Below are 27,367 nucleotides of genomic sequence, written 5' to 3'. Positions count from 1 at the left end.
TATTTTATACAATTGTTCAATTGAACGATAATTACCCCATTTCATGTGGCAAATTACTGCAAAGAGCTGGATGGCCCATGAGCTAACAGACATGTAAAAAACGTGCAGGCAACCGAAAATTATAAAAAAAAAAAAAAAAAAACAGCCCCCCCCCCCCAAATGCATACTAGGCCCTTCAGGTCTGGTATGGATTTTAAGGGGAACCCCATGACAAAATTTAAAAAGAAAATGGCATACCCCCCCCCCCAAATCCATACCAGACCCTTATCAAACATGAAGCCAAGCAGGTCAGGAAAGGGTGGGACAAACGAGCTTCCCCCCTCCTGAACCATAGCAGACCATGCTCTCAACATGGCACCTTGTCAGCATGTTGATGGGGAAAAGGGCCTCTCCCCCACAACTCTGCGCTGTGGTTGTGGGGGTCTATGGGCGGGGGGCTTATTGGAATCTGGTAGCCCCCTTTAACAAGGGGGACCCAAGATCTTGCCCCCCCATGTGAAGGAGTATGGGGTACATAGTACATAATACTTACTGGCCCGCTCCTTAGCAACCAGCTATTGGAGGGGGACCCCCAGGCTGTTTCTGAAAAATACCGCATGTGATACTGCCAGCAAAACCCTGGTCATAAATATTGCATGTTTTCTTACTCTCTGTCCGTGAATTGGACTTAAAGCTTACCTCGTGTTTTTTTTTACGATATTTACTGGCACATTTTTTATTTTGCAGTAAATACTGCATAATAGTTATTTATTTTTTTGTGAATTGGACTTTATTTACTGCATGCGATAATTTATGTAAATTAGTCATATGACCATGGTATTGCATGCGGTAAACGTTAGTGAATTGAAAAAAACGAATCAAGGGCATAGGCAGACACCATAGGGAGGTCCGGCTAGGTCCCTGAAGGAGGGGGGATTTAAATGTGCCTCTATAAGTCACAAAACTATGCATATGTTTACATCAGACATGGCAACACATATATGTTAAAAGAATAACAAATCTTTATTTGTACAAATGATAAAAACAGTAAGTACGTCGTTCTATCTATGTTAGATGAACCATTAATATATGGTACAATGTTTAACAAACATATCAAAAGATGGCTGGAACTACGCGTTTCGCATTATGCGCTTCATCAGGGTCCAGCAATGGAATATATTTAGACAGAGATTCAATCTTTAGTAATCTAGAGGTACATAAAACATTTGTTATAAACATAATCATGTACATACATTATTTTTATTTATTTATGATTTATTGCATTTAAACTCTAAATATCAAGCTGTTCACTTAACCTTAAGAACATTATAATTATTCTAGAGAATCTAAAACAGATTCACAGTGTATAATAGAGGATATATAGAGGACTTTTCACGTATGGCTAATGAGATATTTTACCTCTTCATCTTATGAGTTTATTGAGAAGTTTAGAAAGAAACTGAAAGACTTTATCAAAAACTCAAAAGCTACGTCTAGATATTGCAGCAGAAAACTAAGTTGAAAAAGGAGAAGACAAAAAACAGAAAACAAAAAAACCAACAACATAGCCAGGGGAAAAGACATAGAGAAAACGGAGAAAGGAAGTGGGGGAAAGGAAAATGGGGGGGGGGGGGGAAAGGGGGAGGGAGAAGGGGAAAGGGAGGAAACCGTGTGGAGTATGCATTACCACGTAGTCCAAAGGTGGGGCGGTGAGAGGGATAGGTTAATTCCACCGGATCAATAAATCCAGGAAAAAAGTCCATCCACATAGGAGGCATGGAGGGGATACAATACAATGATACATATGAAACACCATATTTGCTTAAATAGATATGGGATACTCAGATATTGGGTTATCTTACCCTAGTCGCAAGGTCACAGTAGATAAGATGGATCATACTTATATTGATTTAAAACTCAGCTGTGAGGGAGGGAAGGAGCCAATCGCCCCTGAAGTTAGCATAAAAAGAACAGAGAATAATACCCATTAATTCTCAATGTAAAAGTGGATTTCACCAAAAGTGTAATAGTTATAGTATTTAGAGAAGCACTTACCGGAGACTCTTTCTACAGAGGTAATGCTGGTGATCATATAAGGATAATGGAAGCGTGCAGTGAGGTATAGATTAGAAAAAGGTTCCACATTGGTCATTAGCACATTTTCCAGTTTTATAGATCAAAAGTGAATATAATGGTGTATAGAGGAGAAAAAATCCCCTTCAAAATTGGGGATAAATATAGTGCCAACAAAATGAGGATTAAATAAGGAAGAATCGTTGAGTGCTGACAAGCACTTGACTCCCACCCAGGATCTGAAATATATATGTTTGAAAAAAGGGGGGGATTAGTAAGTGGAAAAGCCTAAGAAGAAAAAGAAAGCCTTTTAATGCAAGGGACAGACTTACCAGACACAGCAGTTCAGAATATAATGTGGCCGTCTGCATGGAGACATGCTATTAAGAGCTGTCTAACATGGGGGCTATATATACTACCTGTTGAACATTAGGTCTCCTCCTCCTCCGGGTCTCCCGCCCCCCACATCCGCCCGCCAAAGCGTCCACGTGTGGACGCCGCGGGAGGATGTTCCCGCAAACCGGAAGTGACCGTCACTTCCGGTTCCGGGACCGGAAGTGACGATCCGCCGCAGCCTAGTCTGCAATGAAAGTTAGTATGCAGGAGATTCAGATAGCAAAACGTCCCAGAGCATACCAAATGGAAAACCAATCAGAACACAGCCAAAAATGACATACATGAACAATATTTGTATATAATTCGTCAATCACTATTTATCTAAACCTAAGATACAATTTACATAGAAGATAGACCAAATTCTTGATAAGTGTTCATGAATAGATGGTTTTCCAAAGGATGTCACCAGTAGTCATATAAAATGACCAAACAACATGGAGAGAGATACTCCTAGAATTTAAATATAAAAGAATGAATAATAAATTAAAAAGGGATTATTTATATAAATTATTGAGAAAAAAAAAAAAAAAAAAGGAAAAAGGGAAAAAATATCTGCGGCAACTGATCTGCAGGACAATGGAACACGCGGTAGTCAGACCCACATGAAAACAAACAGAAAGGAGGGAAAAAAAAAAAAAAAAATATTAAAATCATTGGATAAAGATTTACCTCCCAAGTGTAATATTTTACCCGTTAAAAAGGTGTTAATCACCCAAAAAGGGAGCAAAGCTGAGATGTTCGTTGAGTCCTGGAAGTGTACATGCATTCAAAGAAAAAATCCAACGTGCTTCCCTTTGTAAAATTAAATTATCAAAGGGTCCCCCTCTAGGTCCAGGATGGATCCTATCTAGGGCGAAGAATTTAAATTTTGGACATTTATATCTATGCGTCTGGGCTATATGCCTAGCTATCGGACTTTCTAGATCGCCACCTCGTGTGTACGATACATGATCCTTAATTCTCTCCCAGAAATGTCGTTTAGTTTTGCCCACATAGAATGCGGGACATTCGCATTTCCAAAGGTAAACAATGCCTATGGTTTGACATGTCACAAAATGCTTTAAAGTGAATGGACGTCCGTTTGGCAGAGTTTGCTGAGCCCTGCTGGCGATGAATTTGCAATATTTACAAAGTCCACAGGGAAAAGTTCCCTGAGGTAGTTTAATGCAGGGGTCTGCCCTCTTGTCTCTCTGATAGTGACTGGCCGTCACCATATCTCGGATGGACTTGTTTCTTCTAAAAATCATGTTGGGTTTTGGATCTACGAAGTTACTGAGGACTTTATCTTCTGCCAAAAGGTGCCAATGCTTAGCTATAATACTTTTTAGTTGTTTAGACTGTGAACAGTATCTTGTAATCATTTTAGTTGGATTTGAAGAATTTTGGCATTCTCCTTGGAAAAGGAGGAGGTCTCTTGGGCTATCTTTAGCTTTTTTATATGCTTTTTTGGTGCTTTTTCTGCTATAGCCTCTTTGCAGAAATCTCTCCTGCAGCTGTAAAGCTTCCTTCTCAAATTCAATGTCTTCAGAGCAGTTCCTACGAATCCTATAGTATTGACCAACTGGTATTCCTTCAATTACGTGTCTAGGATGGCTACTGTTGGCATGTAGTAATGCGTTTGTAGCCGTTGGTTTTCTATAGAGAGTAGTTGCTAGTGTGTTATCCATGTTTCTATAGATTTCAAGATCCAAAAAAGGGATCCTGGATTTATCATACACGTAAGTGAAATGTAAATTGAAGTCATTTACGTTCAGGATTTCTACAAATTCCTCTAGAATGTCGAGAGGACCCGACCATAGGACAAATATGTCGTCAATATATCTTTTCCAGATTTCTATGTATGCTAGATACACCGACATGGATTCTTGGGAAAAAAGCCATCGTTCCCACCCCCCCAGGTACAGGTTGGCGTAGGATGGGGCACATTTGGTCCCCATCGCTACTCCCTGTACCTGGAGGTAGTGGGAACCATCGAATACAAACACATTGTGTGTTAAAATAAAAAATAGTAGGTCCAAAACAAACTTATTAAGTCTCCTATGGTCGAGTCCTCTCTCATCCAAAAAGGATTCTACAACCTCTACTCCTCGGATATGTGGAATATTTGAGTATAGTGACTCAACGTCTATTGATACCAGGTATGTATCTTTTTCAATCTGTATATTTTCAAGTGTTAGTAACATATGCATAGTGTCCTTCAAATATGAAGGCAAAGATTCTACATGTGGGCGGAGGTATGCATCTACGTATGAACTCGCATTCTGTGTAAGACTATTAATACCTGAAACTATAGGGCGACCTGGGGGGTTGGTATGGTTTTTATGCATTTTTGGAAGTGCATAAAATGTCGGCGTTGTGGGTTCTTTGATGATCAAAAATTCCATAAGATCCTTAGTTATAATTCCCCATTGATGGTATTGATTAAGGAGTTTGAGGAATTCTCTTTGATTTTTCAATAACTGTAAACTGCTTACTCGTGAGTACCAGGCTCTATTATCGAGGATGTTGTTGCACATTTCTGTGTATTGTATTTGATTTAACACGACTACATTTCCGCCTTTATCTGCGGCCTTAATCACAATATCTTTACGTTGTTGCAAATCCCGTAGAGCCTGGTATTCAGTTTCGGACAGATTACTCTGGTTTTTTCGTATATTCATTTGTTTGATATCTCTAGTTACCATATGAATAAAAAGGTCAACTTTAGGGTTGGTTTGACTGGGGAACCGTTTGGACTTTTTTTTGAAAGTTTGTAATGGTTGTTGTGTTGCTCCTTCCGAGGTCGAGGGTGGGTCGGGTCCGGAAGTATTCGGACCCGACTCATCCTCAAGCTCGGTCAGAATTTTCAGCATCTTATAATCCTTTTTAGACCAATCACGCCATGTTTGAAGAAGACCACCCATTGGGGCTTCTTTTTGCTTGATTTTAGGGCCCTCAATAAGGCTCCTACAATTAAGCTTGCGTGCAAAAAGATTTATATCTTTCACAAATTCAAAACGATCCATGTCCTTTGACGGACAAAAATTAAGCCCTAGGCCAAGTATTTTAATTTCTTCCTCTTTTAATTGAACATCAGAGATGTTAATGACTTGTAAGGAATTAGTTTCTTGATTTAATTTTTCTCCTCTATTGTAGGTATTTTGAGGGGACCTAACAGTCCTAGTGTCATCTGTTCTAAAAAAGCATTGTCCTGAGTATTAGGGGGATTTCTTTTTGGAATAGTTCCACAGTGTGTTCCTTGAACACTTAATGATGGTGTACTAGGCAAACCCACCGCTGGGCTTGATGGAGGTTGGTTTTGAATTTTGGATCCCAGTTTTGGAGCCTTAGCCGCCTGTGTAGTCTGTGAATTCTGCTGTGTTCCTATTGGGGTCTCCCTTTCGTCATCTTTCCTTTTATCCTGTCTCATTCTATTAGATCTCTCTTGGCGGGGGTTCCAAATATTAGAGGATGTAGAGGATGCAGCTGATGAGTCAGACCAGTTGCCGTCCTCTCTATTCTGTTCATTTTGTGGTCTGGGTCTGTATGTTTTATTAATATTTCTTTCCCATTTATAAGCTCTTCCTGTCCTAAATGCTACTTGGTCACGGTTCATTTTTTTATCTTTTCTTTTAATAATTTCTCCACTAAATTTTTCCACCGCATGTTTGATTTCAAGGTTTTTTTCCTTAAAAATAGGTTTATTTTGGAATGCCGCAAGTTGGTTTACAATTTCTACTATTTCTTTATCTAAAATGATTGCTTCTGCCTCATAGTATCCCTTTAGGATTTTCATCATTTCAATTGAGCATTGTGTAAGGTTTTCTTCCCATTTATTTTTTAATTCTGATGATATTGAATGAATAGTTGGGAAAATTTGAATGCGCAATCCAATGGGTATAATTTTACTGTCTATATATTGTTGAAAATAAGTGGCATGCCAAAAAAAGGTTGTCTTACGTATCAAGAGTTGTCTTAGACGGGTTGTTATTTGCGAGATTTCGGAGTCCTCTTTATTTGAACCACGAATTTCTGTCTGTATTTGCAGCATATAATTTGACCACAGGTTTCCAATGTGGAACCTTTTTCTAATCTATACCTCACTGCACGCTTCCATTATCCTTATATGATCACCAGCATTACCTCTGTAGAAAGAGTCTCCGGTAAGTGCTTCTCTAAATACTATAACTATTACACTTTTGGTGAAATCCACTTTTACATTGAGAATTAATGGGTATTATTCTCTGTTCTTTTTATGCTAACTTCAGGGGCGATTGGCTCCTTCCCTCCCTCACAGCTGAGTTTTAAATCAATATAAGTATGATCCATCTTATCTACTGTGACCTTGCGACTAGGGTAAGATAACCCAATATCTGAGTATCCCATATCTATTTAAGCAAATATGGTGTTTCATATGTATCATTGTATTGTATCCCCTCCATGCCTCCTATGTGGATGGACTTTTTTCCTGGATTTATTGATCCGGTGGAATTAACCTATCCCTCTCACCGCCCCCCCTTTGGACTACGTGGTAATGCATACTCCACACGGTTTCCTCCCTTTCCCCTTCTCCCTCCCCCTTTCCCCCCCCCCCCCCCCATTTTCCTTTCCCCCACTTCCTTTCTCCGTTTTCTCTATGTCTTTTCCCCTGGCTATGTTGTTGGTTTTTTTGTTTTCTGTTTTTTGTCTTCTCCTTTTTCAACTTAGTTTTCTGCTGCAATATCTAGACGTAGCTTTTGAGTTTTTGATAAAGTCTTTCAGTTTCTTTCTAAACTTCTCAATAAACTCATAAGATGAAGAGGTAAAATATCTCATTAGCCATACGTGAAAAGTCCTCTATATATCCTCTATTATACACTGTGAATCTGTTTTAGATTCTCTAGAATAATTATAATGTTCTTAAGGTTAAGTGAACAGCTTGATATTTAGAGTTTAAATGCAATAAATCATAAATAAATAAAAATAATGTATGTACATGATTATGTTTATAACAAATGTTTTATGTACCTCTAGATTACTAAAGATTGAATCTCTGTCTAAATATATTCCATTGCTGGACCCTGATGAAGCGCATAATGCGAAACGCGTAGTTCCAGCCATCTTTTGATATGTTTGTTAAACATTGTACCATATATTAATGGTTCATCTAACATAGATAGAACGACGTACTTACTGTTTTTATCATTTGTACAAATAAAGATTTGTTATTCTTTTAACATATATGTGTTGCCATGTCTGATGTAAACATATGCATAGTTTTGTGACTTATAGAGGCACATTTAAATCCCCCCTCCTTCAGGGACCTAGCCGGACCTCCCTATGGTGTCTGCCTATGCCCTTGATTCGTTTTTTCCAATTTTGCATTTGGGGGAAGGTGCCATTATATCCTCTATTTAAATAGGCCCCCACCTCCCCTTTCACCTAATTGCTCTTTGTCTTTCAAGGGGAGTAAATCCCCAACTCTTTGAAAGGGGAGTGCTCAAGGGCCGAACATATAAATCCAGTATTAAATAGTCAAATCTATGCACATGTGGTATATGATATTATTTATCAATATGAATAATGTAGACTAATTTGTTTAATTTTCTCTCCCTTTTGATAGTATGCATGTTATAACATGATTGGTAAGACACTATCTGCCAAATTAAACTAACTTCATAATATACTCTTTCTTTTTTTCTTAGTGCTTTAATCACTACATACCTTTTTGTTCCCCTTTTCCCAATTTCCCCTCTTTTCTCCTCCTTCCCCCCCCTCCCTTTTTTGTTTTTTTTTTTTTTTTTTTTTGTTGTGCTCGGGTCTGTCCCTTTGTCTCTCTGATAGTGATCATAATGGCTGATTACCTGGGAAACCTGTGGTCAAATTATATGCTGCAAATACAGACAGAAATTCGTGGTTCAAATAAAGAGGACTCCGAAATCTCGCAAATAACAACCCGTCTAAGACAACTCTTGATACGTAAGACAACCTTTTTTTGGCATGCCACTTATTTTCAACAATATATAGACAGTAAAATTATACCCATTGGATTGCGCATTCAAATTTTCCCAACTATTCATTCAATATCATCAGAATTAAAAAATAAATGGGAAGAAAACCTTACACAATGCTCAATTGAAATGATGAAAATCCTAAAGGGATACTATGAGGCAGAAGCAATCATTTTAGATAAAGAAATAGTAGAAATTGTAAACCAACTTGCGGCATTCCAAAATAAACCTATTTTTAAGGAAAAAAACCTTGAAATCAAACATGCGGTGGAAAAATTTAGTGGAGAAATTATTAAAAGAAAAGATAAAAAAATGAACCGTGACCAAGTAGCATTTAGGACAGGAAGAGCTTATAAATGGGAAAGAAATATTAATAAAACATACAGACCCAGACCACAAAATGAACAGAATAGAGAGGACGGCAACTGGTCTGACTCATCAGCTGCATCCTCTACATCCTCTAATATTTGGAACCCCCGCCAAGAGAGATCTAATAGAATGAGACAGGATAAAAGGAAAGATGACGAAAGGGAGACCCCAATAGGAACACAGCAGAATTCACAGACTACACAGGCGGCTAAGGCTCCAAAACTGGGATCCAAAATTCAAAACCAACCTCCATCAAGCCCAGCGGTGGGTTTGCCTAGTACACCATCATTAAGTGTTCAAGGAACACACTGTGGAACTATTCCAAAAAGAAATCCCCCTAATACTCAGGACAATGCTTTTTTAGAACAGATGACACTAGGACTGTTAGGTCCCCTCAAAATACCTACAATAGAGGAGAAAAATTAAATCAAGAAACTAATTCCTTACAAGTCATTAACATCTCTGATGTTCAATTAAAAGAGGAAGAAATTAAAATACTTGGCCTAGGGCTTAATTTTTGTCCGTCAAAGGACATGGATCGTTTTGAATTTGTGAAAGATATAAATCTTTTTGCACGCAAGCTTAATTGTAGGAGCCTTATTGAGGGCCCTAAAATCAAGCAAAAAGAAGCCCCAATGGGTGGTCTTCTTCAAACATGGCGTGATTGGTCTAAAAAGGATTATAAGATGCTGAAAATTCTGACCGAGCTTGAGGATGAGTCGGGTCCGAATACTTCCGGACCCGACCCACCCTCGACCTCGGAAGGAGCAACACAACAACCATTACAAACTTTCAAAAAAAAGTCCAAACGGTTCCCCAGTCAAACCAACCCTAAAGTTGACCTTTTTATTCATATGGTAACTAGAGATATCAAACAAATGAATATACGAAAAAACCAGAGTAATCTGTCCGAAACTGAATACCAGGCTCTACGGGATTTGCAACAACGTAAAGATATTGTGATTAAGGCCGCAGATAAAGGCGGAAATGTAGTCGTGTTAAATCAAATACAATACACAGAAATGTGCAACAACATCCTCGATAATAGAGCCTGGTACTCACGAGTAAGCAGTTTACAGTTATTGAAAAATCAAAGAGAATTCCTCAAACTCCTTAATCAATACCATCAATGGGGAATTATAACTAAGGATCTTATGGAATTTTTGATCATCAAAGAACCCACAACGCCGACATTTTATGCACTTCCAAAAATGCATAAAAACCATACCAACCCCCCAGGTCGCCCTATAGTTTCAGGTATTAATAGTCTTACACAGAATGCGAGTTCATACGTAGATGCATACCTCCGCCCACATGTAGAATCTTTGCCTTCATATTTGAAGGACACTATGCATATGTTACTAACACTTGAAAATATACAGATTGAAAAAGATACATACCTGGTATCAATAGACGTTGAGTCACTATACTCAAATATTCCACATATCCGAGGAGTAGAGGTTGTAGAATCCTTTTTGGATGAGAGAGGACTCGACCATAGGAGACTTAATAAGTTTGTTTTGGACCTACTATTTTTTATTTTAACACACAATGTGTTTGTATTCGATGGTTCCCACTACCTCCAGGTACAGGGAGTAGCGATGGGGACCAAATGTGCCCCATCCTACGCCAACCTGTACCTGGGGGGGTGGGAACGATGGCTTTTTTCCCAAGAATCCATGTCGGTGTATCTAGCATACATAGAAATCTGGAAAAGATATATTGACGACATATTTGTCCTATGGTCGGGTCCTCTCGACATTCTAGAGGAATTTGTAGAAATCCTGAACGTAAATGACTTCAATTTACATTTCACTTACGTGTATGATAAATCCAGGATCCCTTTTTTGGATCTTGAAATCTATAGAAACATGGATAACACACTAGCAACTACTCTCTATAGAAAACCAACGGCTACAAACGCATTACTACATGCCAACAGTAGCCATCCTAGACACGTAATTGAAGGAATACCAGTTGGTCAATACTATAGGATTCGTAGGAACTGCTCTGAAGACATTGAATTTGAGAAGGAAGCTTTACAGCTGCAGGAGAGATTTCTGCAAAGAGGCTATAGCAGAAAAAGCACCAAAAAAGCATATAAAAAAGCTAAAGATAGCCCAAGAGACCTCCTCCTTTTCCAAGGAGAATGCCAAAATTCTTCAAATCCAACTAAAATGATTACAAGATACTGTTCACAGTCTAAACAACTAAAAAGTATTATAGCTAAGCATTGGCACCTTTTGGCAGAAGATAAAGTCCTCAGTAACTTCGTAGATCCAAAACCCAACATGATTTTTAGAAGAAACAAGTCCATCCGAGATATGGTGACGGCCAGTCACTATCAGAGAGACAAGAGGGCAGACCCCTGCATTAAACTACCTCAGGGAACTTTTCCCTGTGGACTTTGTAAATATTGCAAATTCATCGCCAGCAGGGCTCAGCAAACTCTGCCAAACGGACGTCCATTCACTTTAAAGCATTTTGTGACATGTCAAACCATAGGCATTGTTTACCTTTGGAAATGCGAATGTCCCGCATTCTATGTGGGCAAAACTAAACGACATTTCTGGGAGAGAATTAAGGATCATGTATCGTACACACGAGGTGGCGATCTAGAAAGTCCGATAGCTAGGCATATAGCCCAGACGCATAGATATAAATGTCCAAAATTTAAATTCTTCGCCCTAGATAGGATCCATCCTGGACCTAGAGGGGGACCCTTTGATAATTTAATTTTACAAAGGGAAGCACGTTGGATTTTTTCTTTGAATGCATGTACACTTCCAGGACTCAACGAACATCTCAGCTTTGCTCCCTTTTTGGGTGATTAACACCTTTTTAACGGGTAAAATATTACACTTGGGAGGTAAATCTTTATCCAATGATTTTAATATTTTTTTTTTTTTTTTTTTCCCTCCTTTCTGTTTGTTTTCATGTGGGTCTGACTACCGCGTGTTCCATTGTCCTGCAGATCAGTTGCCGCAGATATTTTTTCCCTTTTTCCTTTTTTTTTTTTTTTTTTTTTTCTCAATAATTTATATAAATAATCCCTTTTTAATTTATTATTCATTCTTTTATATTTAAATTCTAGGAGTATCTCTCTCCATGTTGTTTGGTCATTTTATATGACTACTGGTGACATCCTTTGGAAAACCATCTATTCATGAACACTTATCAAGAATTTGGTCTATCTTCTATGTAAATTGTATCTTAGGTTTAGATAAATAGTGATTGACGAATTATATACAAATATTGTTCATGTATGTCATTTTTGGCTGTGTTCTGATTGGTTTTCCATTTGGTATGCTCTGGGACGTTTTGCTATCTGAATCTCCTGCATACTAACTTTCATTGCAGACTAGGCTGCGGCGGATCGTCACTTCCGGTCCCGGAACCGGAAGTGACGGTCACTTCCGGTTTGCGGGAACATCCTCCCGCGGCGTCCACACGTGGACGCTTTGGCGGGCGGATGTGGGGGGCGGGAGACCCGGAGGAGGAGGAGACCTAATGTTCAACAGGTAGTATATATAGCCCCCATGTTAGACAGCTCTTAATAGCATGTCTCCATGCAGACGGCCACATTATATTCTGAACTGCTGTGTCTGGTAAGTCTGTCCCTTGCATTAAAAGGCTTTCTTTTTCTTCTTAGGCTTTTCCACTTACTAATCCCCCCCTTTTTTCAAACATATATATTTCAGATCCTGGGTGGGAGTCAAGTGCTTGTCAGCACTCAACGATTCTTCCTTATTTAATCCTCATTTTGTTGGCACTATATTTATCCCCAATTTTGAAGGGGATTTTTTCTCCTCTATACACCATTATATTCACTTTTGATCTATAAAACTGGAAAATGTGCTAATGACCAATGTGGAACCTTTTTCTAATCTATACCTCACTGCACGCTTCCATTATCCTTATATGATCACCAGCATTACCTCTGTAGAAAGAGTCTCCGGTAAGTGCTTCTCTAAATACTATAACTATTACACTTTTGGTGAAATCCACTTTTACATTGAGAATTAATGGGTATTATTCTCTGTTCTTTTTATGCTAACTTCAGGGGCGATTGGCTCCTTCCCTCCCTCACAGCTGAGTTTTAAATCAATATAAGTATGATCCATCTTATCTACTGTGACCTTGCGACTAGGGTAAGATAACCCAATATCTGAGTATCCCATATCTATTTAAGCAAATATGGTGTTTCATATGTATCATTGTATTGTATCCCCTCCATGCCTCCTATGTGGATGGACTTTTTTCCTGGATTTATTGATCCGGTGGAATTAACCTATCCCTCTTACCGCCCCACCTTTGGACTACGTGGTAATGCATACTCCACACGGTTTCCTCCCTTTCCCCTTCTCCCTCCCCCTTTCCCCCCCCCCCCCCCCCATTTTCCTTTCCCCCACTTCCTTTCTCCGTTTTCTCTATGTCTTTTCCCCTGGCTATGTTGTTGGTTTTTTTGTTTTCTGTTTTTTGTCTTCTCCTTTTTCAACTTAGTTTTCTGCTGCAATATCTAGACGTAGCTTTTGAGTTTTTGATAAAGTCTTTCAGTTTCTTTCTAAACTTCTCAATAAACTCATAAGATGAAGAGGTAAAATATCTCATTAGCCATACGTGAAAAGTCCTCTATATATCCTCTATTATACACTGTGAATCTGTTTTAGATTCTCTAGAATAATTATAATGTTCTTAAGGTTAAGTGAACAGCTTGATATTTAGAGTTTAAATGCAATAAATCATAAATAAATAAAAATAATGTATGTACATGATTATGTTTATAACAAATGTTTTATGTACCTCTAGATTACTAAAGATTGAATCTCTGTCTAAATATATTCCATTGCTGGACCCTGATGAAGCGCATAATGCGAAACGCGTAGTTCCAGCCATCTTTTGATATGTTTGTTAAACATTGTACCATATATTAATGGTTCATCTAACATAGATAGAACGACGTACTTACTGTTTTTATCATTTGTACAAATAAAGATTTGTTATTCTTTTAACATATATGTGTTGCCATGTCTGATGTAAACATATGCATAGTTTTGTGACTTATAGAGGCACATTTAAATCCCCCCTCCTTCAGGGACCTAGCCGGACCTCCCTATGGTGTCTGCCTATGCCCTTGATTCGTTTTTTCCAATTTTGCATTTGGGGGAAGGTGCCATTATATCCTCTATTTAAATAGGCCCCCACCTCCCCTTTCACCTAATTGCTCTACGTTAGTGAATTGACCCCATAGACAACAAGAAAACCTATCTGAGGTTTTGACCCTTCCTTCCCCTACCCAAAACGAAAAGGCTTTAGATATATTTAAAATTTTTATAAAATGCAAAATCAATATAATAAGAAGAATTTAACTATTGCTGTTTGTATCTACATTGGGAATATTTTCTTCCCACTTCCAATTAGCAAACGAATGTGGACACTGATCGAGTCAGTAAAAATATAGATAGGAATTATAATAAATCACTGCATATCTATGTTTTCCGTACAGTAGCAGAAGAATTTGCTGTGTTTAAATTTGACAAAGTTACTTACGGTCACTTTTTTCCAGGCTTATGATATGATGTTTAATCAGTTGTCAAAATGTGCATTTCGGTCTCTGTAGCATATCCTCTACAAAGGAATAAAGGTTGATTGCTGGTTCAGTAAGTCAGGAGCATTAGGCATAAATGTGTTCTTTATAAAATTCAATAACATTTCTTGAATGAAACAGGTTCACAGGGGAGCATTTCATCATATTGAATATAAAGTAACTGAGTATTACACCCTGCATGTGATGATCAATACAGAAAGGCTTATTTACAGTAAAAGCTGTGAAAATGCGTACTAGACTTTCTTGGAATCTAGATTAGCCAGCTCTGTTGATTGAGAAAAGCTGGATGTGTTTCCAAATGCACGGAATATATGGAAGCTGGCCGTAGATGTGACTGTAAAGTTTTAAATTTATTTTTAATTAAAATAACTATAAAATGACCATTTCACTACAGGGACCTGCATATCTGGATTACCTCTCCAAATGGAGGAACTCACATTTATCTCAAAAGGCAATATTAAACACCATACTAAAATATAGGCCCACTGGTTCAAATTCAAATCCTCGTCATGTTCAATGAAATCCTCCTAGATTCCCCAGACTTGTAACCCTTCACTATTTCTACATTTTCGAGTTTTCCAATGTATGCTGATAAAATCCAGGTTGTATCCACCAGTTATTGACCCTTTGCCGCTATAACAGCTTCAACTTGTCTTGGAAGGTTTTGGGTGGAGGAATTTGACTATCCTGCATAGAGTCTTGACCTCAACCCAATAGAAAGCCTTTGGGATGAATTAGAGCCGAGACTGCGAGCCAGGCCTTCTCGTTCACATCAGTGCTTAACCTCACAAATGGTCTTTTGGAAGAATGGTAAAACATTCACATAGACACACTCCTAAATCTTGTGGACAGCCTTCCCAGAAGAGTTGAAGCTGTAATAGCTGCAAATAGTGGGTCAACTCAATATTGAACCCTACGGACTAAGGCTGGTATGCCATTAAAGTTCATGTACGTGTAAAGGCAGGCGTACCGATACTTTTAGTAAAATAGTGTATTTATTGGTTGACCTTAATGGACTTATGACTTTTTTTTCAACCTGACTAATTATGCAACTAAGGCAGGCCATAGATTATGCAATTTTCTTTCCTACCATCAAGGTATCCCTCCTGCAGGGGGATCCATAGGAGCCATCCCTGCCTGGAGAACATGCTAGAAATTCAACATGCTGGTTGCAATAACCCTTGGCAATATCTTTTATCTCCTTGCAGGCCTCTGGTTCTGGTTCTGGCTCTCCAACCTGCACTATTTAGTTAAAGATGAATTGTTTATATCAAATCATGCAAGGAATGAAAGCCTGAGTACATTTTCAGGCAGGTTGTGGAGGAGGTTGCTCCATTGTTTCCAGCTAATGTCTGCACATGAGTGTAACCTTCAGATTACAAAAAAAAATCTCAAATGCTTTATAATTTTTCTTTTTTTTAAATAACTGAACACAGAAAAGATTGTATCATCTCATAACAATGGCTGCTACATTCTAGCAAGTTGTAACAATTTTTTTTAGCAGATTTTGCTTGTTCTGTATTGCTGTTTACACATGCAGTATATGTAAGGCCTTGTTCACATGGGGCATATTAAAATGGACCCCTGCAAAGGACCGTGTTCACCTGCACAAGGATGCACAGGATTTCCATTGATGTCAATTGGGATACAGAGGCTGCACAGACACAGCCGCTGGTCCCAATCTGACATTCATATGGGCGGCATTTTCCTGCACCCACACGGATGTCAAATTAGGAGTGGTGGGTGCGTCTGTGCAGCTGCTGTGCCCCAATGGGCATCAATGGGACTGCCTGCACAGGGTAAACACAGCCCTCCACGGGCATACCCTTTAGCACGTCCCATGTGAACAAGGCCTAAAAGAGCTTGATCACACCAAATCTATTGAGCTCTGTTGATTGGCATAGATCAATGAAGTCTTGAAGTGTTTATAAATTATACATATTTTTTTAAATAAAAAACATGTTATACCTATTGCACAGAGTGGCCCTGATCCTCCTCTTCTGGGGCCCCCATCAATACTCCAGGCTCCTCCTCTTCTCGGTGTGCCACCAAAGGAAGAAGTTTCCCATTGTGGTACACCTACAGGCTTGATCTCAAGCCACGCTGCCTGCATCCATAGACATAGACAGCGCATCCCATCACCACCCCGTGCTCCCTTGTCACAGGATTTAATTGACAGCAGCAAGAGCTAATGGCTCCCACTGCCTTAGCAAAGCCTTAGAGAGCGGAGAGAGACACTACAGACAGGTACAATGCTGGATCGAGTGAGGTCAGGGTTTGAGGGTGCTATACTAATACCTATGCTAATGCAGGGAATGCATTATAATAGAAAATGATTAGGCTTTAGAACCACTGTAACCGCGCGTTGAGGTGGCTTGAGGTGCATTGCGTAACAATGCAGACATACTGCCTTTTTTATGCAATGCTCTGCACCTCACCTCACCCCAGCGTGTAATTTTATGACACTTCAATAAAGTTAAAAAGAGAAAGAAGTAAACAATGTGGTGCATTGTAACAATGCAACTCTCCAGCCCTCAAAGCCCCTATACAACATACACCAGCACGCATGCATTTTAGCTTGCATGCTCACGTGAATGAGCCCCAAAGCATACCCAAAATTTCTATGGGTGAAACCTGGGGAGGACTGGCCTGGGCCCATTCTTATAAGATATGCAGGGCAGCTATTTGTAACATGCCATTAATCGGGCATTAAACAGAGTAGGACCTACATTCAGTGACACACGTTGGGCATTACATAGCTACCTGCTCCCTTTTTAAACCTGCCAACACGACATCTGTCCGAGGGAAGCCTTCCAGCCCCAATTTCCTTTGCGGCTATGAGATGTGATGTGACCAAATTCTGAGAAGTACAGGAAACTGATGTTGGAGATGTAAAAAGATGTGTCACAATAAACCATGTTCTTTAGGAACCACCCACCTTTCACCATCAATTAACCACTTCAGTTCGGGAAGATTTTACTCCCTTCATGGCCAGGCCATTTTTTTGCTATTGTGCTACTTAAACTCGTGGTCATGCAATGCTGTACGCAAAACAAAATGTATATATTTTTTTTTAAACAAACAGAGCTTTCTTTTAGTGGTATTTGATCACCATTGTTTTTTTATTTTAAAAATTTAAAAATCTAATTTCTTCATACATTTAGGCCAAAATGTATTCTGCTACATCTCTGTAGTAAAAAAAAAAAAAAAATCCCAATAAGTGTATATTGATTGGCTTGCGTGAAAGTTATAGCATCTACAAACCATGAGATATATACTGGAATTCTTTTTATACTGGAATTTTTTTTTTTTTTTTTTTATGTAATAGTAATGGCTGTGATCAGTGACTTATAGTGGGAAAGCAGGCAATCTGACACTAACTGACACTGTGGGAACTGGCTAACTGCCACTGACATCTCCAGTGACACTAATACAGTAATCAGTGCTAATAATATACACTGACACTGTACTAATGACACTGGCTGAGAAGGGGTTACCATATAGGGCAATTTAAAGGGTTAAATGTGTGCCTAAGTATGTTTACTGTGTGTACTGTGTGGTGCTTTTACTAAGGGATGTGCTTTGCAGGGAAACAAAAACTGGCATCGGCGCTATCAGAAAGGAGCTTTGTGTTGTTTACATACACGGCTCTCTCCTCTCTCTCGCTCCGATGATCATGTCCTGGCTATAAATCATTGGCCGGAAACTGGTGATTGGCATGTGCTGGAGCCAGTGACAGCACAGCTGGGCGGTCGCTCGTGCGTGCGCCCCGTACCCAGAAATGCAGACTCACGTAAATAAACATGATTCTGCCCAGCCGGCCCGCACTGTGGCAGTAAAACTACTCTACTCCGGTCAGCAAGTGGTGTAGCACCATGTAACCCTTGGGATAGTACACTTTCTTTAGTCCACAGAAACCTGTCCCTACCATGAAAGGCCTAGGTGGTATTGTTTTTTTTTATAATGATAAGGGGGGGGGCATCGCTATAAGGGGATTGCAGTGGCCATTGTCCCTCAGGTGGCCTTGTGTGAAGCTTGGGTGAGAAAATAATTTGCTCGCGACATTTCTAGGACCTTCGTCCCTCTCCTGGATGCCCTGGATGTCTCCTTGTCTGTCAGCTAGATCAAAGCCTTGGTGAGCTTCCCTCTTCCTCTTCCTTGTTGTGGAACATTTAAGTGTTTTTGTTGTCTAAGTGTTTTTTTGCCCTTTAATAAAAAAAAGTAGGATTGGTACTTCATTCTGCTTTTTAATTGTATGGCCCATTCACAATAAACTGCAGCAGTTTACTGTCTGTTAACTGTCGGTTCCGGCTGCAGCAATTCAGCGCATCACGCAGCTCCCTTTTTTAACAAGCTTTATTTGAACTGCACAAAAGGGACACTTCATTCATGTCACTGTATAGCTGTGCGGTATGTTGTGCTGCCATACAGTGACATGCGATCGGGTCCAGTGTGCTGCAGCATATGGGCATTTTATCTCAGATCACTGCAGCACAGCTCCATTCTGCATTTCAGTGTAAATAGGACACATAGAAAATGATTGTTTTTTGTGTGTCAAAGTGGGGACTGGCGTTCTTCCACTGCGGAAAAATGCTGGTCTCAGTGTGTGTGAGCCAATAGTTTAAGGTAATATTTAAGGCTGATATGGTATTTAATAAAATTTACAGCTAAACCAATAAAAGTGCAGCGGCCAAAAATTTTGCCTAAAGTATTCATTCTGTCGTGTCTTTTAATATATATAAGATGATGGCGTTTTTGTTATGAGTGCAACCTGCAACCATTCACAATACATCACATGTGGTCACAAATAATTAATGTGCGGTAATGCATGTTACATGCATTGGTGTGCTGTGGTGCTATTCATTGTGAATGACACCCCAACATACTTTCAAAACGCATGTCTGATCAAAACTACCACAGCACAATGGTCAGTGGTCTGCGTGTGCATTGCACTGAAAAATTCAACCTACCCCAGATTGTCATGTGTTGAGGTGTATTTCAGTACATCCCTTTTGAAAGGGCTGTTTAATGCAGCAAGCCACAATGCATCTCAATGCAGAACTTAGCGTGCATTACAGTGTGAGAATTGGCTATAGGTAATAGGGTCCCATGTAGGGTTGCCACCTCATCGGTTTTAACCTAGGACACACATAACACATAATTACACTGGTTCTGTGGCTGATTAAGGTGGTAATTAAATTCACTTAGTGCCATATATCAGCCTCAGAATCTGTGTAATTATTATGTGTCCTGGATTAAATGGATGAGGTGGCAACCCTAGTCCCATACCAAGCCGTTATAGTGTATCCTGGCCCTCTATCTTCTATTTGTATACGCCACCGCATTATGGAGACCTGCAGAATTCTCAAACTAGAACTACAGCTATGTTTACATGGGTGTCGAAATGCGGTACTGAATGATTTCAAGGCCTCCCCTGACACCCCCAGCCCCTGGGTCTGAAAGAGCGTAGTGGGCTGAACAGCTTAGTACATACTTCCATATTTGTCAGGAAAAGCTTTACATCGGCACTGACCCAAATATCGCAGGCAGCATTCAAGCCTTGACATAACAATGATTTTACTATTTCTCCTGGTGTCTACTCCCACCAGTAAAGTATTTGCATACACAGGTACTGGATGCTCCTCCATATCTAATAAATAAAGTCTTGGGCCTAACTCACATGGCATGTATCAATGTGTACCCTGTCCAAAGCCCCCCGCACAGGGATGCACAGTAGGGTTGCCACCTCATTCCTTTAAACCAGGATATTAATTACACAGGTTCTGAGGCTAATATAATGCACTTAGGGCACTAAGTGTGTTTAATTACCACCTTAATCAGCCTCAGAACCTGTGTAATTAATATCCTGGTTTAAAGGGATGAGGTGGTAACCCTAATGCATAGGTATTGTGTGCATCCCCGTGCAAGCAGTCCCAATGATGTCTATTGGGATGCAGCAGCTGCACAGACACAGTCTCTGCTCCCAATTCGACATCTGTGTAGGTGCGGGTATGTAGGCCTACCTAATCAATCCATTTAGTTTGTATACAATTCGGCAGGCCCAAAGTTGTTGGTGGATCTAATGGGCCATACACACTATCAGGGCAGCCATCAGAAATTTTGGGGCCCCTTACACAGCTTTAGGCCTGGGCCCTCTGGGCCTGACCACCAGGTTACATCCTCCTCCTCTGTGGGGGCCTGTGAATGCATATGATTGGCTGCTAGGTTGCCAGGCGGTCCTAGCAACCAATAATTTTGACAGCAGTAGCCAGCGGTAGGATGGGAGTCAGGAACCAGTGCAGCCGGTGGCACCAGCGGGAGTCGGACTAGTTGTCAGTGTAGGGGAGGAAAGGAACAAAAGAGGTGCCGACTTGGAGCACGGGGCATCCCGAGGGACTGGGCCCCCAGGGACACCCGGGCCCCCTACATCTGTATGTGCTGTACCCCCCTGATGGCAGCCCTGCACACTATACAATTGTCTTTAGATTTTTTTTTTTAGATTTACCAAAACCATATAATATGAGGTCAGATCTAAACACTTTCAATGTATATGCAATCAGTCAGGCCCTTGCACTACATAGTTGAAGATAAATCTAACAACAAAAGTTGTATAGTGTGTATCCAGCTTAAGGCTGACCACACAATATACAATCTGATTGTACAGTCTCTTGTAGATTTATAATCAAATATGAAGTGCAAAGGCTTGCCTGATTAGATGCTAAATGAATTGGTTGTTTAGGTTTGTCCTCATTTTGTAACAATTGTACAATCAGATTGTATAGTGTGTTGCCAACTTTACAGAGATTGTACAATCACATTGTAACAAATGGCTCTGAACCTTCTTATCTGTCCTTGTTTCAGTCAGGTGGATGAAGAAAAAAGGCAATATCTATTAAGAATGACTGGAGCTAGAAAAAAATGGAACTGTTACCCTTAAAAACCAATCTGATGGCTGTTTTATTTTTAACTCTACACTAGAAAAGATTAGCTGGAATCTGAATAGATACTATGGACAAGAGCAGTACTTTATCTTTAAGATTCGGTATACTGTATGTATAGCCAAAACCTTTTTTTTTTTTAGCATTAGAGTATTGAAGATTTAAATCCCCTGCCTGTTAACGTTTTGCTGTCCACGTATCATTGGGGAAATTTCCCTTCACTTCCTGTCCCAGAGATGAAATCGGAAGTTTAAAAAAACTTAATGAAATGAAGTAAATTTTCGTCTTTTATAGCTGTCAGCAGAAAACTGGTCCACATTGAAAGACTTCCCCTCATCTCGTGTTCTAGGAGCAGCTCCAAAATAATGAATTTCTCCTTACTTCCTTTTTCTGTAACAATGGTCACCGGTACTAACGGAGTGCTGGATCTAACCAATGGGGACACAGATAGCAATAAAAACATGACAGAGGGTCTAACCCCGCCTCCACACTACCTAAAACTAAAAAAAGGTTTGCCTTAGAAATACACTTTAACCTATAATGGACCACCCCACACAGATATACAACGGTAGGGTGGTCCTCCTGCATGAAATCACATACCTGTACATGATTTTGTGCACAGGGTCTGGGGCACACGCTGCCGGCGACCCTCTCCCATTGTGATTTGGCACAGCGAGAGCCAATCAGCAGGACCCGCTGAATCATTCACAGGAGAGGCAGAACAGTGGTCTGCCTATGTAAACAAGACAGACCACCGTTCTGTTAGAGAAGAAGATGGAGATCTTGTGTTTCTGCTAAGCAGAAACATGGATCTCTGTCTTCCTCCAGTTAAAACACACTTAACCCTTTGAACGCCCCTGATGTCAACCTCTTCCCTGCCAGTTTCATTAGTGTAGCGAGTGCATTTTTTAGTATTGATCACTGGTCCCCAAAAAGTGTCAGAAATGTCAGTTAGGTGTCCAATTTGTCCGCTGCAATGTCGTGGTCCCGCTAAAAATCGCTGATCGCCGCCATTACTAATAAAAATTAAATAAAAAAAAAATTGCATAAGAATATTCCATAGTTTGTAGATATATAACTTTTGTGCAAACCAATCAATATACACTTATTCTGATTTTTTTAACCAAAATATGTAGCAGAATACATATTGGCCTAAATTGATGAATAAATTGAATTTTTTTTTTTTAATGATTTGGTATGTTTTATAGCATAAATTAAAAAATATGTTTTTTTTATTTCAAAATTGTCAGGCTTTTTTTTTATAGCGAAAAAAAAAAAAAAACTGCAGAGGTGATCAAATACCACCAAAAGAAAGTTCTATTTGTGGGAAAAAAGGACAGAAATGTTATTTGGGTACAGCATCACAGATCCATGAAATTGTCAGTTAAAGTAACCCAGTGCCGTATCGCAAAAAATGGCCTGGTCATGTAGGGGAGGTAAACCTTCCGGGGCTTAAGTGGTTAACTGTACTGCGCACATAAATACCGATCTGATTAATCTTGCTTATTTGATTAAAACCATCGTAAGGACTGATTCATCTATCTGTTACATTGACATACCTATATAAAACTATACTGTTAACCGTCACATTGGACTAAATACTAAAGGGAATGTACAGGAATTTGCTATAAAAATCTTTTGATATTTTCTGAACATAATATGTCCAAAGGAATCAATGCTGCAGTGTGTCTGCGCTGAAATCTATAGAGTAGATACCTACCAGACTTTCCAGATAGCAGGCTGTCAGGGACTGTGTGCTTGTCAGATGCCTGCGTTTGTAGCAGGGAACAGTGTTTGAACACAGCTGTAACTATGGAGACCAACAATAGGCGCACTGCACATTCTCCAATACCCTGACAGGTCAGTCCTACTGGGCTGGTTTTCTACATGATCACAGCACTATGCATCCTGTACTAACACAATGGGACATGAAGTATACAGTTGTAGCATAGTAAGTCGTTGATGATGTCTTCCTATAGCATTTATATAGCTGCAGTTTACCTAATTTGCATCACTATTGCTTTCTTACATATGAATACCAGATATTTTTCTGTTTCAATCGTTTTTATTAGTTTTGCAAAAGAGATTAATACAATTTAGTAGACATTTTTACATTACTGAGGCTATCAAGAATGGTAAAGGCATACAGCAGTATCAAGTCAAGGAATACCAGTAAAGTCCCATGTTTTAAGCAGGTAGTATTCACGCCCAATAGGCTACAAGACGCAAGGGGCTAGCTCAAGGGTATAAACCCAAAGTGAACCCTTCAAAAATGTCAACAATTTAAATTTGAAAGCTATGACAGATTCCATACTGTAATAAACCTCCGCTAGGATCAGAAGTTGGAATACAAAACCCAACATTATTATCAAAAACAATTTAGAAAGAAAATTTCAAAAAAGCATAAGTGGGAAGAGAAATGAAAAGAAGGGGAAGAGGGGAAACAATGTCTGTCCAAAGATCCAGGTGTCCGACGCCATCTCGCCAAGGAGACCACCTCTAGGTATCCGGGACCTGAAAATAAGAGAGCCAGGGGTTCCACATTTTATCAAATAACAGTTGCTTATCCCTTAAGACACTTACCATCTTTTCGTGGAGCATTACCCAGGTCAGCTTGCGCTTCAGCAAAGCGTTATCCACCACCGGACTGTTCCACGCAGTGGCTATTGCGATTTTCACAAGCTCCCTCACCAGTGCAAACATCGTCTCACTCAATGTGCATATTTACCAGCTCATCACGAATCTTTAAATAATGTCCAAAGGTTTTATTTAAAGTGATCACATCACTGCAGAAGTTTGAAACGTTTCAGGGCCGCAAAGAACCCCTTCGTCAGGCCACCAAAAAGATAAAATAAATCAGAGTTTGTGTTCCTAGGGATATTTTCAACCAATTCATTTAACAACGCTAGCCAAGCATTTTTAGTGTCATTGACCATGGTGATAGAATAAACGAAGGACTGGACCCGTATCCAGAAGCGCCTGACTTTAGGACAGGTCCGCCAAATGTGAAGGGTTGCCCCACTTGACCACAACCACAGAAAAAGGAGGATGAGGTGGCAGGGTACATTTTAGCAAGCCGTTCATGTACCAAGTACCATATAGCGTATACTTTGTACCCTGCTTCCACCAAGGCCCTTGTGTATACGGAATACCAAATATTTTTAAATAGATTGCGTATTTTCCAAATACAGCAAATGTTTCTTCCATTGATTTTACCAGTTAGGCTACATGTTAGTAGTACAATACGGAACAATACACACCTCCCCTTCATTGATACGACATCCACAAGCTCCCTCACCAGTGCAGACATATTCTCACTCAATGTGCATATTTCCCAGATCCCCATGAATCTTTAAATAATCTCCAAAGGTTTTATTCAAAGTGATCAAATCACTGCGGAAGATTGCAACATTTCGGGGCTGCAAAGATCCCCTTCGTCAGGCATGTGACGGCTGGAGATCCCAAGCCATCTTTTCTCTGGCTTGGAATCTTCAGTCATCATGATTGGCTTTGCTTTGGTGGCGTAATTCCTGTGCATGTGCAGCTCAGTGCACATTTTAGGTAGTTTGCAAGGAGGAAGGTAAGAATCTTTTACTGCTGAAGAGTTACTGTACAGTATTGTTGTTGTTCAATTGTGCCCAACTCTTCGTGACCTCATGAACCATAGCGCGCCAGCATTTTCTGTCCTCCACTGTCTCCCGGATCTTGCTTAATTTCAAGTTCATTCTTTCAATGATGCTATCTATCCATCTTGTTATCTGTTGTCCTCTTCTCCTTTTTCCTTCCATGTTTCCCAGCATCAGGGTCTTTTCCAATGAGTCCTCTCTTCGACAGTGCTGTATCTTGGCCTAGGCCAACAAGGCCCAGACCTAGGGCAGCACTTTGCCGGGGGGCAGTAAAAAAGCCTCCTCCCTGCTCCAGCACGAAAAGGTTCTCCGCCTGCTTGTCCTACACTTTTAGTATAGTGCCAGTCTTATGGGGTGAATTGGCCCAGAGGGCAGGGTCCAGGAGGCAAATCAGTCTGGCACCCCCATAAAGCGGTCGGTCACACTGCTAACTGCCGGTATGATAAAACCGGCGGGTGAGGACATTCGGACAGACCGCAGTCCGCTGACCACACTTAATACAACTGGCCCGACGGCCACCAATGCTAAAAAGTGTGGCACTGCAACCTAATGCTTCGTCTACCTTCCTCCGCCCCCAGGTATGGCAGGCATCATGTCAATTACAGTATATAATTTAATTTCTTTAAATATCCTTGTCCTTGAGTGAGCATATTGAATTGCATCATATACAATTAGGACTTTTAATTGTTAATGATGGCAATAATATATTGGTCCCACTCGCCTCATATGTGCTATCGCAATATGTCGCTGGGTTAGTAAGATTACTCCTATCTTATATGATATTTGGACTTCTGTTTGCTGCCACTGATTATTTCACTTATTTATATAATGACTATGGACTTCCTGTTTAGAATACAAATAAATCAAATAATCCTATGATTACAAATCAGTGCCAGCAAACACAAGTCCAAATATCTTAAAAGAAAGGAGTAATCTTACTAATCCAGTGACATAAGGCTGTACTAATGGGCACTGATAAGGCTGCACTGATGGCCACTGATGAGGTACTGATAAGCTACACTGATGGCCACTGATGAGGTACTAATAAGCTGCACTGATGGGGCTGCACTGATAAGGCAGGACTAATATGCTGCACTGATGGGCGCTGATATGCTGCACTGATGGGCATCAATATGCTGCTCTGATGGCCACTGATGAGGCAGCAATGTTGGGTACTGATAAACTGCACTGATGGGCACAATGAGGCTGCACTGATAAGGTAGCACTGATATGCTGCATTGATGGGCACTAATGAGGCTGCACTGATAAGGTAGCACTGATATGCTGCATTGATGGGCACTAATGAGGCTGCACTGATAAGGCAGCCTTGATGGGCGCTGATGAGGCTGCACTGACGGCCACTGATGAGGCGGCACTGACGACCACTGTTGGGTCAGCAATGATGGCCACTGATGGGGCGGCACTGATAAGCTGCACTGATTGCTTTCTTACATATGAATACCAGATATTTTTCTGTTTCAATCGTTTTTATTAGTTTTGCAAAAGAGATTAATACAATTTAGTAGACATTTTTACATTACTGAGGCTATCAAGAATGGTAAAGGCATACAGCAGTATCAAGTCAAGGAATACCAGTAAAGTCCCATGTTTTAAGCAGGTAGTATTCACACCCAATAGGCTACTAGACACAAGGGGCTAGCTAAAGGGTATAAACCCAAAGTGAACCCATCAAAAATATCAACAATTTAAATTCGAAGGTATGACAGATTCCATACTGTAATAAACCTCCGCTAAGATCAGAAGTTGGAATACAAAACCCAACATTATTATCAAAAACAATTTAGAAAGAAAATCTCAAAAAAGCATAAGTGGGAAGAGAAATGAAAAGAGGGGGAAGAGGGGAAACAATGTCTGTCCAAAGATCCAGGTGTCCGACGCCATCTCGCCAAAAGACCACCTCTAGGTATCTGGGACCTGAAAATAAGAGAGCCAGGGGTTCCACATTTTATCAAATAACGGTTGCTTATCCCTTAAGACACTTACCATCTTTTCGTGGAGCATTATCCAGGTCAGCTTGCGCTTCAGCAAAGCGTTATCCACCACCGGACTATTACACGCAGTGGCTATTGCGATTTTCACAAGCTCCCTCACCAGTGCAAACATCGTCTCACTCAATGTGCATATTTACCAGCTCATCACGAATCTTTAAATAATGTCCAAAGGTTTTATTTAAAGTGATCACATCACTGCAGAAGTTTGAAACGTTTCAGGGCCGCAAAGAACCCCTTCGTCAGGCCACCAAAAAGATAAAATAAATCAGAGTTTGTGTTCCTAGGGATATTTTCAACCAATTCATTTAACAACGCTAGCCAAGCATTTTTAGTGTCATTGACCATGGTGATAGAATAAACGAAGGACTGGACCCGTATCCAGAAGCGCCTGACTTTA

At 40.1% G+C, this 27,367-nt stretch overlaps 1 protein-coding gene across 6 annotated transcripts in view; it reads right to left on the bottom strand.

The window, feature by feature from the left end:
* AKAP14 (A-kinase anchoring protein 14) overlaps positions 1-23,172 on the bottom strand; it is a 36,067-nt gene extending 12,895 nt beyond the window's left edge. For 2 of the 6 annotated variants that reach the window (XM_082263823.1, XM_082263826.1), the window contains exon 1: positions 14,337-14,413. The gene's annotated coding sequence lies outside the window, so the exon portion shown is untranslated. Of the gene's footprint in view, positions 1-14,336; positions 14,414-17,157; positions 17,260-23,052 lie in introns of those variants that run through there. The other 4 variants (XM_082263824.1, XM_082263821.1, XM_082263825.1 and 1 more) reach the window with 4 other exon arrangements.
* Positions 23,173-27,367: the final 4,195 nt, after the last annotated feature.

The sequence above is a fragment of the Pelophylax lessonae genome (assembly GCF_965119305.1).
Source record: "Pelophylax lessonae genome assembly, chromosome: 7".
Classification (NCBI taxonomy): domain Eukaryota; kingdom Metazoa; phylum Chordata; class Amphibia; order Anura; family Ranidae; genus Pelophylax; species Pelophylax lessonae.
The sequence above is the reverse complement of the archived record's forward strand: the minus strand, read 5'-3'. Positions and strand labels throughout refer to the sequence as shown.